Source organism: Castanea sativa, chromosome 9 (assembly GCF_040712315.1).
Source record: "Castanea sativa cultivar Marrone di Chiusa Pesio chromosome 9, ASM4071231v1".
Taxonomy (NCBI): Eukaryota; Viridiplantae; Streptophyta; class Magnoliopsida; order Fagales; family Fagaceae; genus Castanea; species Castanea sativa.
The window spans coordinates 8,043,662-8,057,718 of NC_134021.1; the positions used below are offsets into that span (position 1 = coordinate 8,043,662).

At 32.1% G+C, this 14,057-nt stretch overlaps 1 long non-coding RNA gene across 1 annotated transcript; it reads left to right on the forward strand.

The window, feature by feature from the left end:
- Positions 1 to 223: 223 nt before the first annotated feature.
- On the forward strand, positions 224 to 4,975 carry LOC142611150 (uncharacterized). The gene is made up of 3 exons (XR_012839956.1): positions 224 to 533; positions 870 to 942; positions 4,794 to 4,975. It is a non-coding gene; the product is annotated as an uncharacterized LOC142611150 (long non-coding RNA).
- The last annotated feature ends 9,082 nt before the right edge of the window (positions 4,976 to 14,057 follow it).

Here is a 14,057-nt window from a genome sequence, read left to right on the forward strand (position 1 = left end):
AATTCTGAATTAAAAAAAAATGCCAAATGGTATCGTTTCATGTGTTCTAATGGCAGCCACTAGCTGAGTTGTAACGAAGCTTTATATTAATAAAAATTGAAAATTAAAGAATTGAATTGATAAAATTGAAAGTTAGAGGACTTAAAAAAAAAAAAGTGAAAATTAGGAGGTAATTTTTGTATTTTTGCCTCTTATTTTATATGTAAGCTCCAAAATGAAGAGAACCCTAGCATCCTCTCTCTTCATAATTAGTTGCGAGTAAGTCTTTCTCGCCTACTTCTATATGTTGCCTCTCTGTCTTCTGTCTCATGCCTCTAAACACCACCAACTTTTCGATCTCCGCCCTTATATCTGTAGATCTTTGAATGAAATTTTAGAATTTTTTCATTCTTCTCTCTCCCGTTGCCTCTCACCCTCTTTTTCTCACCTCTGTTCCTCTCACTCTCACGGTCTCACATTCTCCAGCAGCCGGCGTTCTCGGCCCGAGGCTGATCTTTCCCAGCCTTCGCCGCCGTCGATCTCGCCCAGCCACGGTAGATCTCGCCCCGATGTTTATCTCGTCCACGGGTTCGTCCCAACATGTTTGTTTTGGATTTGGTTTTGTTTTTGGTTTTGGTGTATTGTAAAATGATACCTTAAAATAAAAAAGGTAGTTTTTTGATGTGTCAAAATGGTATTTTTTTTACAATTCAGAAACTAGATTTTCATATTTTTATGTTTTTTTTTTTTTTTCAAATATTACTTCTTCGTCAATTTTTTGTTTTGTTGATGCTTTGATTTTTTAGGTTCTCTATGTTTTGTTTTTGTTTTTGAAAACCTGGTAATTTTTAGCACAATATCTTTGACCTACTGTGTCCTTTTCTTTGTAGATCTTTGGCAATAACAACCCTTCTTAGTTATGGTTGTTCGCCCTTCTTGGATATGGCTACTCATCGGCGTAGGGTATGATCTTTTCTTCTCTTCTCTTTATCTTACATGTAGAACTGTAATAAAATTTGCGATATCTGATTTCTGGTTTCTCACTCAGAGTTTCAATTTTTTAGATCAGATATCTTTATTTCATCGTAGAAATAATTTTTATTATTATTATATTTCGATTGAATATCAATTTAATTAAAATAAATTGAGTTTTTTTTTTCTTCAGATCTAACATTTCTTATCCCTTGCTGTTATGTTTTTTTTTTCTTATAAATTTGTCATATTTATCCCTTCAGAAACAAGATTTATATATATATATATATACACACACATATATATATATATATATATATATGTATATGTATGCATGTTTTTTTTTTCTTTGGTCAATTCTTTGTTTTGTATTTGGAGGGTCTCGTTGTTTTGTTTTTTGTTTTTAGTTTAGTTTTTTTTTTGTTGGTTAATAAGGATCTGTTTGGGTAAACTGTTTGTAAAAGTGCGTTTTTAAAAATGTGCGTTTGGAAGACACAATTTTAAAGATTAGAACACAAATAAGGTTTAGAAACTTAAAAGATCAATAGGGTTGGTGTAATAAACCATTACCTTCATAAAGAAGTTAAAAAAAAAATTCTTTAACAAGAAAGAACCAGTTAGTCTCACTAAACTAAAAAAAAGGTAAGGCTGCCTATTAATCACCTTTTCCAAACCTTGGAAAAATGAAATTTTATGCATTGATACAAAACAAAGAAAAAAGTATAAAAGATGACCAATCTTTGAGGAAAATTGTTAAGGATTGTGGTGTAGAAGAATATGGGTTTGTGAGCAAAGTGCTTGCAAAAGAAAGGCAGAGAAAGAAGCAGGAATTATGTATATAGGCACATGTTTTTTGGTGCGAAAGCACTAAGAAAACCATGTCTCTAAGCTAAGTAGACATTCATAGAAACTTCACTTTTATGAACTTTTGAAAGAAGCTATACGATTTTGCACCAATAAGTCTTAAACCCATCTTCATAGGTTTTTGTTTTTGTTTTTTGGGAGCAACCGTGAGGGTTTTCATTAAGCAAAATTGATTGCTTACGTTTTTGGCATCTTGAATAATTGTTGTACAAATTTTGTTTGTTTCCCACTTCATTTAAAATTTTAATTAGTAAACTTCAAAATATTTTTCCAAATGTTTTGTAACTCAATTGCTTGGCAAACTCTTGGTGTTTCCAATGGATACATACATGGTTCAAACTCCCCTTTCCTGTTTTAACTATTGAATTATCAAAAATAAAAAAGTCTCAATATTTTGATGATTTGTGTTGCATTTTTTTATACAAATACTTGAAAGAGTTTTTTATCCTCAAAAAAAAAAAAAATGGAGGTAGGCATACTTTGACAAAATGTGTTTGTGCATTAGAGGTTTGCTAGATACAAGAATTAAATCTACCATTTGGACTTTGTTAGTTGAACACTCTTATTGTAATACTTTAACATATTCGTTAATAAGTAATATTTTGACATATTCGACAGAACTTTTCCGTTTTCCGTTTTTGATCATTCACTTGTATAATTATTTGTTGCAAGCCTTGGCTAATGGATGGCTTCACTTTTTTTATTTGCTGCGTGTGGCTTGTAGGATGAGAGATCATCATTAATTCATTATATGATATGCTTTTGAAAAGAACCATTTGATTATTTATTAAATTTTAGTTGTTATTATTGTTATTTTGTTGCTATTATGCTATCATAATCTCACAAAAGCAATTGAAAATTCAACTTTAGTTTTAGCGAATATAACACTGATTTTTTTTTTTTAAACTGCTGGTATGACACTAGTTTGTAGCTAAAAAGCACAGACAGTAATGTTGGTCAAAGCACAAGTCACACTTAAAAGCACGAAAGGCTTCCTAGAGCCTAGGTGTAAAGCACAAGTGCACATCTGATTGTAGTGATGTACACATTTTTAAAAAAAAAAAAAATGATAAATTGAAAATAATTATCACTGGGCAATACAATAATCAAGTGATCAAATAAAGATTATACAGTGTACAAAGCTTCTACTTTGCGGGGTCTAGAATAGGTTGTGGTTGGTAGCCATAGCCCCAAATTTTATTTATTTTTTTTTTTTTTTGGAGAGGCAAGTGGTCAAATAATTATATAAACTGAAACAGAAAATTTTAATTTAATACATGTAAAATTTATATAAGCCCTTCCTTTTGCTATAATACCACAAAAATTGGTAGTCAAGCAATTTTTACTTTTTTGGATTTGATAGATATGAGTACTCTCTTGCAATATTTTTGTCTTGAATTTTTGGTAGTCATAATGCCATATGGCCAATTATGAATAGGATTATGTTAACTGATGCTCTTAGGGCAATTGTTAATAAATCATATTAAGAAATGTTTTAATATTACTTTCATAGGAAATATAAAAAGTTGTCAGAAAAATTAATAAATTTATCATTTTCTCATAAAATTGTTTCTAGAAATAGTTCTTAAACCAATGCCCTTAGGGCATTCGTTAGACATTTCCTAGTTGTTAATTTAAGTAATTAACAAGTCTATAAGAACTTGTCAATATAAGATCATTGGTGGACTGGAACGGTTCCAGTCCCAAATGGGTTTATATAGAATTTGTAGAGTTGGAGGGGTTGTGAAGTGTATAGCAGCACACCATAACATTTAATTTTATATACCAATTCCTTGGTTTATATTAATAGTAATAAGATCCTAAAGATGTAGTATCAATCAAGGCCTGATAATTAGTGTACGATTTGGAATGAGAATTTTGGCCAAGGTAGGCTAAAAAGTGCACTTCTAAGAGACACATCAAAGCTATACCATAAATCTTGAATCTTTTAATATCTAATCTTGTTTTTCATTGAGAATTATACATGTTATTCATATCCGGCAGTTAGTGGTGGTTTTAGGAATTTTTATAGGTTGGTCGCTAAGAAATTTAAATTATCACAATATTTTTCTTGGTACCTAAAAAATTCTATATTTTATGACTTAATTTTCACCCTAAAAACTTGCATACTCTGCCTTCACTGAACAAACATTAAATGGAGTTGTTGAAGTTGGAAAACAAGTTGTTGAAGGGAGAGATCATTACAAGTAATAGGAAGAGAGCTGATCTGTTCGTGGAAATTTTAGTTACAATGAGCTGACATTGGAATTGGAACTATACCCCGGTACAAAATGAGGTCACTGCTCTATGACATGTTGTTGAGGTGGTGAGAAATTATGCAGTACGAGAATTTAGTGAGACCCAATTAGGAAGGTAAAGATTTAGGACTTCGACCTAACCCAGCAATGCTAGCAGGTTGTCAAGTCGAGAAAATGGAACACCCAACGAGAAAATCTTTGAAAACTTTATCAAAGGGTCTTGGGAAGTGATATATAAAGGAACATGAACTGAAGGAGCATAGTAGCAGAAGCTTAACAGAAGTAAAAAACACACACACGCATTATCTCTCTGCCCACAAAAAACAAAAATTACCTATATTGTTCTTGCCTTTCTTCCCTCCTTTTCCCTTAACATCTGTCTTCCCTTTGGCCTCAGCTGCTGCATTTGTCAATGCCCTCGCCCTCCTCTTCTTCTCAACGTTGGCTATTGAGTTTTTCAGCCTTTTCTCCTTGGTCCTCTCTTTCTTTTTGTCTTTCTTTTCCATCTTAATGATCAGGGGGTGACCCTTCCTAGCATTGGGGATTGGGACTGCTTTGGACACCCCACTATACATTTGCATTAATGTTTTTTTCATTGCATTAATAAATTGTACAGTTTGCATTGCACCAATGAATTTTTATTATCGGCATTTGTTAACATGTTTGGAGAAGTCATTGGGACTGATTTTGGTCCATGTTGTGTTGCATTTTGTACAATAGGAATTTGTCTTTCTCTGAAGGAATTTTGGAGAATACATTAACACACATGTTGAAATGACAAGACACAATTCAACTAAAGATCTAATCACTTACCTCTTTAAGAAATATGTCATGCACAGAGCGGTTTGATTTGATCTTGGACATCTTAGACCTTGAAGAATTTTCAATTCAAAAGTTAGGTTTCTTCAAGGTCCAAGTTGTCCAAGATCATATCAAACCGCTCCGTCCCCATGATGTATTTCTTAAAGAGGTAAGTGATTGGATCTTAATTAGTTGAATTATGTATTGTCATTTCAGCATGTGTTAATGTATTCCTCCAAAATTCCGTTAGGGAAAGATAGATTCCTCCTGTTGCACAAAATCCAATACAACATGGACCAAAATCAGTCCCGATGACTTCTCCAAACATGTTAACAAATGCCGGTAAGAAAAATTCATTGGTGCAATGCAATTGTACAATTTATTAATGCAATGAAAAAAAAAAACGTTAATGCAACCGTACAGTGCGGTGCCCAAAGCAGTCCCAATCCCCAATGCAGGAAACGGTCACCCCTGATAATTGAGATGGAAAAGAAAGACAAAAAGAAAGAGAGGGCTAAGGAGAAAAGGCTGAAAAACTCAATAGCCAACACCGAGAAGAAGAGGACGGTGAAGGCAGCGGCAGATGCAACAGCTGAGGCCAAAGGGAAGACAGATGTTAAGGGAAAAGGAAGGAAGAAAGGCAAGAACAATATAGGTAATTTTTGTTTTTTGTGGGGCAGAGAGATAGTGTGTGTGTTTTTGACTTCTGTTAAGATTTTGCTGCTATGCTCCTTAAGTTCATGCAACTGTACAGTGGGGTGTCCAAAGCATTTCCACTAGAGGAATTCATCATTAGAGGAATGTTTCCAATAAAAATTGTTTGTTCTTGCATATCTCTACTGTTTTTCCAAATTAATCCCGCGGATACATATAATTCAGAAGAATATGTGAGCGATTCATATACAGCATCTCTTTCTTTTATCACCGGTTCTACCAATTGATATGTTTCCACAAATAATTGAAATTCAATTTCTTGATTTATATCTTCCATTTTTGGAAACTTATAAAGTTCTTCTGTTAAGCCCTGATCAATGAACCTACAAAACCCTTCAAATTGTATTTGATTAAACCCAGGTATTGTATACATTCCGTCATTTCTACCTTAAGCAGCAATCCACATATAATCTGATCACCATTTACTTCCTAATTCTCTTAGCAACCATAGCAAACAAATAAATGGAGAGATCAAACAATGAGTAAGTATAAAAAAAAAAGGTAAAATTAGAAAATTACTCGTGCAGATATTTCACAAAAAAAAGTTCTAGATCACAAACCAAACACTGATTTTCACCTAAAAAACAAATAAATGGAGAGAGAGAGAGCATACCTGGCGCGAGAGAAAGATGAGGGTTCTGGCGAGAGGGAGATGAGGGTTTCGATACTATTAAGAAATGGGTCGATTTGAAAGCCTAGAGCTCATCACTACACAAAAATGGGCTTAAAAGTCCAAATCCTAAACTACTCTACTACACCAAGTGGGCTTAAAGGCCCGAAGATTTACTACCTAACGTAATAAGCTTAAGAGCCCATATTTTTCTCTTCTCGCAAATTGTGTTTGAAGCCCTTGGCACCTCAACAAAGCTCAAGGCCCTTGTCTACACAGTAGGAGGCAACACTCTCACTTATTCAATGGGCCATTTGGTTTCTAGAGCCACACTTAGCTTTTCATTAAGAGCATTCATATCCAAAAATGCACAATTTTTTTTATATTACCAAAAAAATTACTTTATTTAGTTTATATTATCACTTCAACAATACATCCTATAATTAATACTTTATTTTTGGCTATGCCATTGGAACTAAAAGACTTTTTTTTTTTTTTTGGTGGAAAAATGAACCAAAACACTTATGATGGAATACTTTAGCAAAAGCCTAGAAGAGGAATTAAAACCCACAGTCAAATGGATCAAATACAATGACATGAGCTATGCTCCATTTAACTGGACGGAAATGGGCCGAATTTGACCGAAATGTTAACCAATATGATTTAAGAGGAATTTAGTAACAATAAATGTTATATTTTAGCATTTAGATATTATATATAGATATATAAATGGGGGCAAAAAAATTGAATTCTAGTATATTATAACACTTTTACATTAATTAATTTTCTCAATTTATTTTTAGTAATCAAATTATATATTTATACTTTATATACTTAACTTAGATAGTCTCTTGCATTGATTATTTTGTTATTTTTATTAGTGTCAATAGTTCATAGGGAGGAGGAGCCATTAGACCATTTGGGTGTGATCGGCTTTAATCTTGCATCCCTAACTGAAATCCTAACTGCATCATTGGTTGTCTATTTTAGTGTTAATCAATTAGAAATTGTGGCAAATACATTAGTACCCCCACAATTAAAAATGCCTACATGATTTTTACCTGCACAACATCGTCCTTTTATGATTACAGTTTTTTATTATTTTAAACAATAAAAGTGTTTTGATATTTTAATAGTGGATAGCAAAAGAGAAGAGCATTTCTAGGAATATATGTTGATTAATACAAGAATGATCTAAATGTTGAATGCCTTACAGCAGAAGGAAAACTATAAAATAAAATTTTTTTAAAAAAAAACTTGTTCTTGATGAAAAGAGTTGCATGTCTACCTCGTAGAGAGATCTGATAATTTAATAGTTTAGAGTTGGGGGTATTTGAACCTTGGTCTCTATTAGAAATTTTAGGATGCGCTAACTAATTGAACTACAAAGTTCTTGACAATATATAAATTATAAGTTTTTAGTTGACACTTCTAATATTCCTCATTTCAATTCTTTGATTGCTAAGTTGTGGGATTTTTTTTTTTATTTGAGAATTAAAATCGAAGGGGAGGATTTGAAAGTCATACATGTCTTGAAAATATCAAGAGATGACAACTAGTTGATCACTAGAAATTGACTGGTTCAAGTGAAGCTCATCCATAAAGAAGCTAATACATATATCCATAATTTTAATTTTAATTTTTTATATTTTTTGTGTTTGAGTTTGGAATCAAATATTCTTTACGTTACAACAAAATACTCCCTTTGAGGTTATTTTTAATTCATTCTTAAGAAAAAAAAAGATGTTCCACATATATATATATATATATATATATATATATATATATATATATATATATATATATATAAATGCATTTTGATTAGCTATGAGCTACTCAAATGTTGCCTAGTTGTCGGATGACATGGTAGGAAATTTTGAACATATCGATTTGTATATAATCTAATTCTTTATGAAGAAAAACAATCAAAAAATAAAAAAGGATTAAAAGAAGTAATTGTATACCCGCAACCCATAAGAAGATTGAAAAAAAGAAAAAAAAAGAAGAAGAAGAGGTAATTGTAAATTGGTATAGATTTAAGAACAATTAAATTTTTAGACCCTTCACTTTTACAACACAAATTGAAAGAACTCTACCAAATTGGGTTTATGAAGCTAACATGTATCTTATGTTATGTGCAATTAACCATAGTCAACACATTTACCTAAGTAAAACAGAATCCCAACTCTATCTCTCTCTCTCAACTATATCACTCATACCATAACTCCTGCACCACCACCACATCAAAGAAGACATGATTTGGACTTGACCACCATCACAACGAGAAAATACACCTTGTTACGAGTGTATGTTTCTCTCCTCTCACAGTTGGTGGGACCCACCTAGCTTGTGAGAGGGAGGAAGCATACACCCATAAGAGGGTATACTTCCTCCACCACAGCACCCGACAAAACCAACTCCACAAGTACCAAAAGAGTTTTGCTTCCCGAGAACAAGACATCTTGGAGGGAGGGACTTTGGATTGGTTAAGTTGAGCTGCCAAGGGTCTCGAAACTTGATGCCAATTGCCAAGGGACGCAGTGATCAATGACGGTGGACAACCTCAATTGCAACCAAATTTTGTCAATTGTTAAATTAGTCCTTACGGTTTAATTTTTTTCGAAGTTAGCATTTATGGTTTATCTATCAATTTTTTAATAATAAAAAAAAAAATTGAAAACATTCATGAGTTGTGCTATTTAATAAATCTTTTTGATTGAAGAAAATTATTTTTAAAATAAAAACAACAGAAATGATTTTACTTGCTAACGTATTTGGATAAAATGACCAAATTAACTAATTTTTTACACAAAAAAAATGTTTAAACGAACTAATTTATCATGATTATTGTCAAAAAGGAAAAGAGATAAGCATTTGATAAATTGGAAACAACACCCAGGCAACCCGTGGAGCTCGTGCTATTCATGGCGGGGGATTAACATTGGTTGATGATCATGATTCTTCAAAAGTTTATGTTGATAGTGTGTTAGTGTTGGTGGTGGATTGTATATATAACTTGTACTGCTGTTTGAGTGTGATACTCAAATCCTCAAATTAATGATTTAAATTTAATTATGTATTGTTATTGATTTCTTATTGAGATGATCATACACATATTGAGAGTAGAGACTTCCAAACACGTGTTGTCTTATATACTCATTTTACCTAGCAAAAAAGACAGAATATTTTCTATTTTGTTTGTTCTTTCAATTGTAACTTTTTTTTTTATATATATATAAATTTTTTAAAATAATTCGATAGTTATAATAGTGAGGAATGATTTGAACTCTTGAAAACATGAGGAGGCACACACCAATTATTTACAAGCTTTTGCTCTATTGAAACATTTTAACTGTTCTAAATGTAACTATAAAATGTACTAGTAGGTAGGCCTAAAAAAATTGGACCCAAACCTGTAAGCTTAATCTAACGTGAAGCAAAAAATAGGATTCAAACCAGACCTATTTTAAACGAAGGAAACTTCAATTCAATTGTTTTTTAAAAGGTAATATATTTTTGTTGGATTATTTCTCTCGGTAGAAAGGAAATTATTCGTTTTATGATCTCTCATCAATGGCACGCAATCTTTTGAGCATTCTTATTATTATGGATGCTTTTGAATAAATTTTTGGCAATAGAGATATAATTCTTTCTCAGTATTAATCCTGTCTTTTGCCAGAGAATGTGGAAGCCTTCATTTGCAACTAAAGTTGGTTAAATGAATTTGGACTCTATTTTTTTTTTTAATTAAAAGAAAGAAAACTGTATTGATATAAAATTGAAGTACAGCATTAGTCAATAACGCTAAAATACATATATTTATATCATCAAACTAAACTAGAATACTACACACAATTTACCAAAGACAACAACAACATTAACAACCAAATTCCCTTAGTGAGGCACGTATAAAAATGCCCACAACCGACTGCCCATGTACAGAAACTCTTGAGTAGGTAGGCCATAGGCCAACCATGCATGGTGGTGTTTTAGATGTGCTAACAACATTAATTGATTATGATATAAGCACTTAATTTTATGTTATTGAAAAAAAAATATTTGTAATTGTTTTCAATTACAAAATAATGATTAGAAGAATAAAGATTTGTTTATGATACTTGAATTCTCAGCATAGATTTTGATTATGCCAAAAATCGTCAGTAAGCTGCACAGTCATCACGTGCTCTAGACAAAATCTGTGCAACAAAGAAGAAGAAAGCCTTACAGAGAGTACATGTGTGGTACTTTCTGAGGGCTTTGGGTTTTTATAATAGTATAGAATCAACATTTGTTTCTTGGCAGCCAAGGCGTTTTCTTGTGGGAAAGACCCTCTTTAATACACGTATTTTGCGAGATTCTTTTCATGTAGAGACATCGTTGATTAGGTTTTATCGTGGGGCACAAGACATTTCCATATGAGGTTTCTTGGAGGCCACTTAGGCCACGCAGATGCCACGTGGCTTAACTACCCATCTCCTTTGCATCCGTCTAATTTGAACCCATCCACTATGGAGGGTGCATCCGTTTTCCTTTTTCTCCGTCCGGGGCATAAGTCGACCACTCACTTAATACTGTCGCCTTCGGTTAACTTTATTGAACGGATCTGTCTACTTCAATTTTATCCTTTCCAGATTTTATATGGTTGGTTCTCATTCTTCAAAGATCACGAGTGCAATAGAGTTTTTCATTGTTAGAATTCATGTTGTATATTTGAAAGATGTTGATCCTCTTGCTTTTCTCATGTTACAATCCCCTTCCTGCAGAGTCCCTTTCTTAGATTTGCAAAAATTGTTATCCTAAATAGTGACAAGAATGATATTCAGTGTCCAAGTTACCTCATTTCATATGGACTGGTATTTGGTAATCTCTATGAGAAGACATACATATATACTTAGGTGCACTCCTTATTCATGTTAAGGAGCTTCAGACTTGTCATTGCATTAGCATGTGGTGTGTTGAACGTATTGGTTGTTGGGCTTAGAGATAGTTGTCTGCTAATAGACATGGTCCATAAAGGTCTAGGAAGGAATGAGATATTCTCAAGTAAAGAAGCTATGTGTCCTCTACTTCTCATTGTGCATTAGCCATAACAAAGTGAGACAATTTATAATTAGAGTTTAGAGTAAAAGCCAAATTAATATTTTGTTTTTTGCGCTCAAAATGAGGAGACAAGTAATAAAGTTTGTTCGTATTTTTTAAAGCCAAATTGAAATTGTTTTTTGCACTCAAAATGAAGATAAAAGTAATAAATATTATTTTAATTAAAAAAAAAAAAAAAACAACAACAACAACAAAGCAATAGAAAAACATTGCAAACGTTAATGAGAATGCTACTGAGCTTACGGGCAAAGAAGTCCACTTTGATCTACTTCAGTAAAGGAAAAGAAATAACCTCTAAACAGGAGGACTAATGTTCATTTATATTAACAAAATGTGAGTGCTGTTGTAAGAAAAAGACAGCACTAAACATCCCAAATTGATATTTTATTTTATATTGAGGGTGACTGACCATTTTCTATGGTTCTTAATTTTCAATATAATGCTCATTTATATTTTCTTTCACCTCTAAGATGGTCATGAAGGTGATATATCTCAACTTAAATTCTTGGTGAGGCTGGTATTTTGGGAGCTGGGGATTGGAGGCAAAACATGTGTGAGCCCAAGTGGGCATGTGTTACTCTCTTGAAATGTCCTAACATATCTATGTAGAATATATTGTAAGAGCATTCCAATGAAAAAAAGCATTTTACACCTCTAAAATCTACTTTATGTATTTTACACCATCTTAAACAATATACAACACATCTCATTCTCTATTTTACAACCCATTCGATTATTACAATATAAATTGACTTTTTATATATAATCCTTCATAAACAAAGCACATATAGGTCAAGTGGAGAGTGAAAGACAAGTAAATCAAATAAGCAAAATAAGTTTATATTTGCTGCACCATAATAAGTATATTTGCATTTTAGTGAAGTAATTATATCTATTGTTTGGTACAAGAATACATAATCTGATGGGATGTCTGTTTTGGTGTCTTTTTGTTGCTACAAGGTAATGCAAAATGATATTGGGAATGCTCTAATAATGAACATGAAACTAAAAATGTACTTCACAAAAAAGACTACATTATTTGATTAGAGTTACTTTTAATCTCAATTTTTGAAAAGATTTCACGCCTATATCTGTAAAAACCTATTTTGACTCTAGAAATGTCTACCACAAAAAGAAAATACCCAGTTGGATAACCTCACATATTAATTCATAAAAAAAAACTCACCCATACTAAAAGTATGAAAGGAATCCAAGGGTAGAGCTGAACTATTTCCCTAAACTATGTTTACGAAAAAAAATTGGGACTCATGTATATTGTTCTAGTGGTTCGTGAATTGTATCAGAAGCTTCCCGGCAATGTCCTCGCAAAATGATTGAGCTCCTGTGAGGTGTTTCTAAGCAATTAATCCAAGTACATTTTTCTAAAAATATCTCTCTCCACTGAAGACACTTGCAACAAGATCATACCTTCCAATCATCAGTCAATATGAAAAATAATAATAATAATAATAATAATAATAATAATAACGTATTAAAAAGTGAAAAAAAAAAAATTAAAGTTTTGAGTTATTTTCATTTTGATTACGTGTCAAAATTTTCTTTTTAGACCTTCATGTTTAATTCAATTTTCATATTGGTCAAACCTTCCAAAACATTTTTTTTTAATACTTAATAAAAAATCATGCATTTCCCAATTTCTCAACATTTTAGAATTAGTGTTTCATGAAATATTAAACTTGCATGAAGTGCACTTAACAGTCAAAGTACTAACAAAAAGGATTGTAGGATTAATATGAAAATGAACCCAATCATGAAGAGCTCAAATGAAAATTTTGAAATATAAAATGTCAAAATAATAACAACTCCAAATGCTAAAAGTGTATCTTTAAGCATTCTCATCAAAGAATGCAAATATTTTAGCATTTAACATTTCAAAACCTTATTTTATCTATTTTAACATACCACTTTAGAGCATTCTAATCAAGAATTATAAAAATTTTAGCATTTAGCATCTAAAAATCTAACTTTTATAGCATTTATCACATCATTTTACTATACCCCTAATATCAAAAATTCTATTTTTTTACCATTTCATTTAAATATTCTTTCTTTATTATTTTTTTTATTCATCTCTCTCTCTCTCTCTCTCTCTCTCTCTCTCTCTCTCTCTCTCTCTCTCTCTCTCTCTCTCTCTCTCTCTCTCTCTCTCTCTCTCTCTCTCTCTCTCTCTCTCTCTCTCTCTCTCTCAATAGAAAAAACATTAAAAAAAATTATAACATCTTGCTACAGTGTGCTCTCAAAAATGAGAGCTCACTGCAGCAAGATGTCAAATCTTTTAGCATATGACATCTTTGATAGAGTAGGTTTATATAAATGCTAAAAATAGCATTTATGCATTTATAACGCTCTTAATGAGAATGCTCTTACAATACACCCATCATCAAAAGTTTTATATTTTTTTTTATCACTTCATTAAAATATTATTTCTTTATTATTTTTTTAATTCTTTTTCATTCTCAATCTATCTCTTCCTTTCTCTTTCTCTGTGTATCAAACCCATTGCAAAACCCACCCCCCTGTTACTGCCCACACCCACTGCTACCAGCCATCATCACCCACACCCACTGCCACAGCCACCACTGTCCACAACTTCAATCCCCAACCACCAAAATCATAAACAAAAACAAATCCAAAATCAAATCACAAACCCAAACTCAAAACCAAACCATAAAACTCATACCCACCCACCCACCATCAACCACCACTGATCCACCCCAAAAACCCATCAAACAAATACC